The 6,000-nt window shown below is 42.7% G+C and overlaps 1 protein-coding gene across 5 annotated transcripts in view; it reads left to right on the top strand.

The window, feature by feature from the left end:
- LOC109934900 (microtubule-associated protein 2-like) overlaps positions 1-6,000 on the top strand; it is a 240,988-nt gene that overhangs the window by 94,408 nt on the left and 140,580 nt on the right. The window contains exon 3 of one of the 5 annotated variants that reach the window (XM_048599357.1): positions 2,749-2,882. The exons of the other annotated variants lie outside the window; for them this stretch is intronic. The gene's annotated coding sequence lies outside the window, so the exon portion shown is untranslated. The remainder of the gene's footprint in view (positions 1-2,748; positions 2,883-6,000) is intronic. 5 annotated transcript variants of the gene reach the window in all.

Below are 6,000 nucleotides of genomic sequence, written 5' to 3'. Positions count from 1 at the left end.
AACCTGTTCTTCCTCCCACCTATCCCCTCCTCCCACCTCAAGCCGCACCTCCATCTCCTACCGACCAACCTCATCCCGCCCCCTTGACCTGTCCGTCCTCCCTGGACTGACCTATCCCCTTCCTAACTCCCTACCTACACTCACCTTTCCTGGCCCCATCCCCGCCTCTTCGACCTGTTTGTTTCCTCTCCACCTATCCTCTCCTCTATCCCTCTTCTATCCGCCTCCCACTCTCTCCCTATTTATTTCAAAACCCCCTTCCCCTCCCCCTTTTCTGATGAAGGGTCGAGGCCCGAAACGTCAGCCTCTCTGCTCCTATGATGCTGCTTGGCCTGCTGTGTTCATCCAGCCCTGCACCTTGTTGTCTCTAGACCCGAAACGTCAGCTTTCCTGGTCCTCTGATGCTGCTTGGCCTGCTGTGTTCATCCAGCTGTACACCTTGTTAGCTCAGAGTAGTGCAGAATGGTCAGTGGGATGGGTGGGGTGGATAGGCAGGAGAGAAGATGGACAGGTTGTGTTGGGTCAAGGAGGTGGGGATGAGAGGGAGGGTTGGACATGGGATGAGGCTGGGGGTGGGAAGATTTTAAAACTGGACTGCAATTTCCCCCCTCCAGTGATCAAAAATGCCCTCAACTGCATCTCTTGCATTTTCCGCACTACTTCCCTCAAACTCCCTCGCCCAACAAAAATAAAGACTGAATCCCCTGGTCTCCTCGTATATCATCCCACCAACGCCGCATCCAGTGTATCGTTCTCTGCCACCTACAATCCGACCCCATGACGAGAGAGATATTTTCCTCCCCACCCCATCTGCCTTTGATAGGGACCGTCTGCTCCACACTCCCCACTAACCCCACTACACCTGACACCTTTTCCTGCAATCACAGGAAGTGCTACAACTGCCGAATACAGCTCCGCCCCTTCCCCCCCCCCCCACCGACCCCCTCACCTCTATTCAAAGCCCAAAGCAAACCTTTCATATCAGACGGGTTCACCTGTACATCTGCCAACTACAGTATCCGTTGCTCCCGATGTGGCCTTCTCTACATCGGTGAGCCCAAGCACAAACTCCGAGACCGTTTCGTCGAGCATCTGTGCTCTGTACGTGACAAACGACCACTCCTTCTGATTGCCAACTGCTTTAACTCCCCCTCCCACTTCCTGGATGTCATCCTGAGCTTCCTCCAGTGTCATAACGGCACCACATGCAAATTGGAGAAGCAACACCCCGTGATCCGCCTCAGGAGCCTACAGCCCGATGGCCTAAACATAGAGTTCATCAGTTTTAAAATCTCCCCAACCCCCGCCTCATCCTATGTCCAACCCTCCCTGTCACCCTGACCTCCTTGACCTGACACAACTTGTCCATCTTCTTTCCCACCTATCCACCCCACCCATCCCACTAACCAATACCCACCACTCCATACCTGAATTCACCTATGCCACTTACCTTCCCAAACCCCAGCCCTCCTCTCTCTATTTATTTCCCAGTACCCCCCACCCCCCCCTCCCCATTTCTGAAGAAGGGTCCTGACCTGAAACGTCAACTTTCCTGCTCCTCTGATGCTGCCTGGCCTGCTGAGCTCCTCCAACTCCATACTGTATTGTACAAGAAGTTATGCACTGTTGCACTTCACTTGAGCAGACTGCTATGCTGTTGCCATATTGCTGGGTCATTACTTGGGCTTGTTTCATCTCACAGCTTACATCAACCTTCCTTAGTGACTAGCAAAGGTTCAGTAGCAAGAAACCAGTCTCATAACTGGCCTCATACAAAAGCAAAATGCTGCTGGTGCTATAAATCTGAAATACAAACAGAAAATACTCAGCATGTCAGGCAGCATCCGTGGAGATAAGGAGTTAATGTTTCCAACTGCCGGCCCTTCTTCACAACTGATTTGTACATAACTGAAGCACTAGCACTCATCCTTTTGGCAGTCAACTAGTTGCAAATTGCCAACCTTAAAATGATCCAGTGGTGCAGATTGGCTAACTTAGAGCAAACAATCATCTCTCCATGCTAATATATTACTGTCAGCAACATGAGCTCTTATCTTGCACAGTAAACTTTATAGCACCTTATCAAATGCCTTTTGGAAAACAAATAATCTACTGGTACCTCTTTATTTCTCTGCTCATTCTGTCTTCAAATAACTTTGTCAAGTATAATTTTTCTTTCATGAAACCATTGTGCTTGTGCATGTTATTTTTTTTCTAAATATGTTATCATTTGCTCAATAGTGAACTGCAGCAATTTGTCAATGGCAGATGTTAGGCTAACTGGTCTTTACGCTTTTCATCTTTCTCACTTGAACATTGTGTTACATTTTCAGACTTCCAACGCCATAGATGTTTCTACCTCTAAGACCCTTAAGTACAGACAAACAGGACTTGTCATTTGCTGGCCTGACTAATTTGCTTGCTGCTTTTATGTGATTGTTTAAAGTTCCCTCCCCTATTGTTGGAATGTTTCGCCTTATACATTGCAGACAGAAAATATTTGACAAAGCTCTCTGCTTTCCTTACTTCCTGTTATTAAATCTCAGTCTCATCTTCTAAGAAACCAAAATTTACTTCAGCTAACCCCTTCCTTTCATACTTCTAGAAACTCTTACTGCCTGTTTATATATATTTCTTGCTAGACGGCTCTCATGCATTTTCTATCTGTGTTTTTAGAAACCAGGTTTTATCTTTTGTTGCCATCCTGTGCTATGAGGAGTATGAATATGGCTGTGTTTTTATTTGTAGATACTTAAAAAGCTATCTTTTAAGCTATACTTAAAAGGTTGCTTGGTGATTTACCGAACTGGAGCTCCCTAAGGGGAGTGAAGTCGACATACCAAGAACAATACCACTGAGGCAGCTTTGACTAACCGGGAAAGGTATTTTAGCTGATCTTGGCCCAACATAAGATGTTTCAAAATGCTGCTGAATTCTTGGAATTAAAGTAATCAACGTAGCATCTTGCCATATAGTAATCTGTTGTTGTGCACCAGAAATGTTGGCTTTATATAAGCTGTTGCATTTATAAATTTATGCATTCATTCTTTACATCTAACAGAAGTTGGAAAATGAAAATATTAACATTCTGGTATTACCTTTTGTTAATAAAGTATGATATAGGGTGTGTAATTTATAGATACTTTAATATAGTTTATTTTTGAGTTGGATTTTTGGTTTAGGCATTTCATGGTTAACTTGTAAGTATTTCTGTAGCCATGGTGATTTCTTTAAAAACAGTTTGAGAGAGAGAACTTCACAGCTGATGAATTTTTGTTAACATTGAAAGCGTTCATGAATGAACAATGTACATAGTATAAGGCTTTCTGTTGGAAGATTCGAGATTTGGTTTTTAAGTTGAGAGGGGAATATTTATTATGTGGATAGAAATTTTTCAGTCTTACTTTGTATTTGGGGCAGTTCTGTAGCATTTTACGCTTAAGGGGCGTTGGTTTAGCTCAGTTGGCTGGATGGTTGGTTTGCAATGTAGATTGATGCAAAGAGCTTAGGTTCAATTCCTGCACTGGCTGAAGTCACCATAAAAGATGCTCCTTCTGAACCTCTCCCCTCCCCTAGAGGTGTGATGACTCTTGCTTAAACAGCAACCATTTGTGTCTGTTAATTGAGAGAGCTCCCCCTATAGGCCTTACCAGACAATGGCAACTTTCACTGAAGATACATGTGTAAAGCAGTTGCTGCTGAGAAGGGGAAAAGATATGTAAGTGGTTACATAAAACAAGTAACTGAGATAATTATATCCAGTCCTTCATAACCAGTGTATATGGGGTATAGGTGCTAATTATAACTTCATAATTCATATACAAAGGCCTCCCACCAGGATCCGGGAGTTTCTTTCACTGCTAATCGCTTATTCAACCAACAACACCGGAACACTCCCCAAGGAGCCTCAATAAATATATTTACAATATGTAATTATACCCTTTGAACATTATATTAGCACACTTAAATTCCATTTAGTTGACTTTCTTTTAACAAATATGTAGGTTGAAATTGTCATTAATGCAGATGGGATGATGGTAAAGAGGATAGGTAAATGGAAGGTGAATGTTTCGATGATACATTTAAGCCCTAATTTTATGCCAATTAAATGCTGACTTGAAACATGATTTGGCTTGGTCCATATGATGCAAATTTTACTAATTTGGAACGAATGTTTGACAGTTTGTCGTCAGTTCGTGAGTCATTCAGCTTTTGGTCTTTTTTTTCATAATCATTGTGGTCAATGATGTTTTAGGAAGGGGAAAAAATGACTGAATTAAGTATAGAACTGTCAACAGCAGGCAAATTTTATGATTTGAGTTTACCATTCATACCAAAAATATGGTAGATCAAAACACTTGAGTGGGAGTTTGAAAAGAAGATCAGGGAGGTGATCAAAAATGTGTGGTTGCAGGAATACACTCTGACGAAGATTTTGAAAATTGGGGTTGGATACAGCAATGCAGAATGCTTTGAGAAATCTATTTCAGAATTTAAGGGAGTGCTGAAGGAACGGTCTGCTGGTTGAAGTAGAAAGGAAGGAAAGAATACTGGAGTTCTGGTGGATGGTACTCCATTGCCGATACAAGTTTTCAGGGGCAGAGTGAGATGAGAAAACACAAGACTTAATGAAGGAAGACTGGGAGACAGTAATCTTGAGGGTGATAGAGGCAGTCGACACAGTAAAAGCCTAAGCTTTGGGTAGTGGCATTCTGGAGTAGTCAAATAATGGAGACTTAAAAGAAGCTAATCCTTGATGTCAGAGATGTTTGAGGGTTTTGTGATGCAGCTGAAAAAAGATGGATGTCAATATTTTTGGCAAACCACCTAAATGTGTAATTTAAAGCTGAGCTGTATGTCAAATCGGCCACCAACTCAAGAAAGCAGGGAAAGGGGATAGACCCTTGGTGCCAGATTTTGGGCAATTTTGTCTCGCTGGTAAAGAGCGGGCAAAACATTTTAGTTCATTGACAGGCAGTGAACAAGTAGTTGTTAAGCAAAAGCAGAGGGCCAGTCTGGCCTCCCACAAGATTTTAACCAATCTTTGTTGGAACACTTTGTCAGGAAGATGTTATGTCTGGGTGACACAGCCTCATATTTGAGGCTGCTTCTGGCTTTACTGTTTACACAAAGTATATGAACTAACCACATGCTGACCAACTCAGATGTTCAGCTTCTGATCCATCCTGTTATGCAAGGGCAGTAAGTCAATTTAGCCCTCTTTCTCCTGCCATATTGTGAATTAGTAAGACTTTTCAAGCAGCCTTTGGACAGCTATCTCCCTGTCATAAAGATTAATCGGATATAGATTCATCCAATATAGATTGAAATTCACAAATCTTATTTGGTCATAATTAACATAATGTCAGTAGTTTTTGGTTTGTGATAATCCCACAGGCAGCAGAATGGATGAGCAGATCATGGTACAGGGAGCTATTCAAGTGAGGGCAGTAAATGCACATGTAGGTGACTGTTTGGTCAGGGGACAGACACAGTGCTTTGCAGTTGCGATGAGAGTTCGGAGGCTGTGTTGCCCTCCTGGAGCTAACGTTGGAGACGCTTGCTTGGGACTGGCAAAGAACTTGTAGTGTGATGGAAAGGATCCTTTTGTCATTGGTATCCTACATGGGTACCAATGATACAGACTAGGAAGGAGACTCTGGTTGCAGATTATGTGGAACTAATGGTTAAATTAAGAAAATAAAATATTAGAAGTAATAATTTTTTGATTGCCACCTGTCCACGAGCAAATTGGCGTAGGGCAAAAAAAGATTTGTTTATGTATGTCTCAAAGAATCATGTGGAAGAAATGGATTCTATTTCATGGGGCATTTGCACCAGCACTGGAGAAAGTGAAAGCTGGACTATTAGGACAGTCTTCAGCTGAATTGGCAGAGAGGTCAATGAACTACAATACTGGGAGTGAGGTATCATGTGGGGAGAGATGAGGTAAATTAAAGAGAGGGGATAAAGCAGTAGAACAAGCTAGCACGAGAGCTA

This window comes from Rhincodon typus, chromosome 7, assembly GCF_021869965.1.
Source record: "Rhincodon typus isolate 14 chromosome 7, sRhiTyp1.1, whole genome shotgun sequence".
NCBI classification, from domain to species: Eukaryota; Metazoa; Chordata; class Chondrichthyes; order Orectolobiformes; family Rhincodontidae; genus Rhincodon; species Rhincodon typus.
The sequence above is the reverse complement of the archived record's forward strand: the minus strand, read 5'-3'. Positions and strand labels throughout refer to the sequence as shown.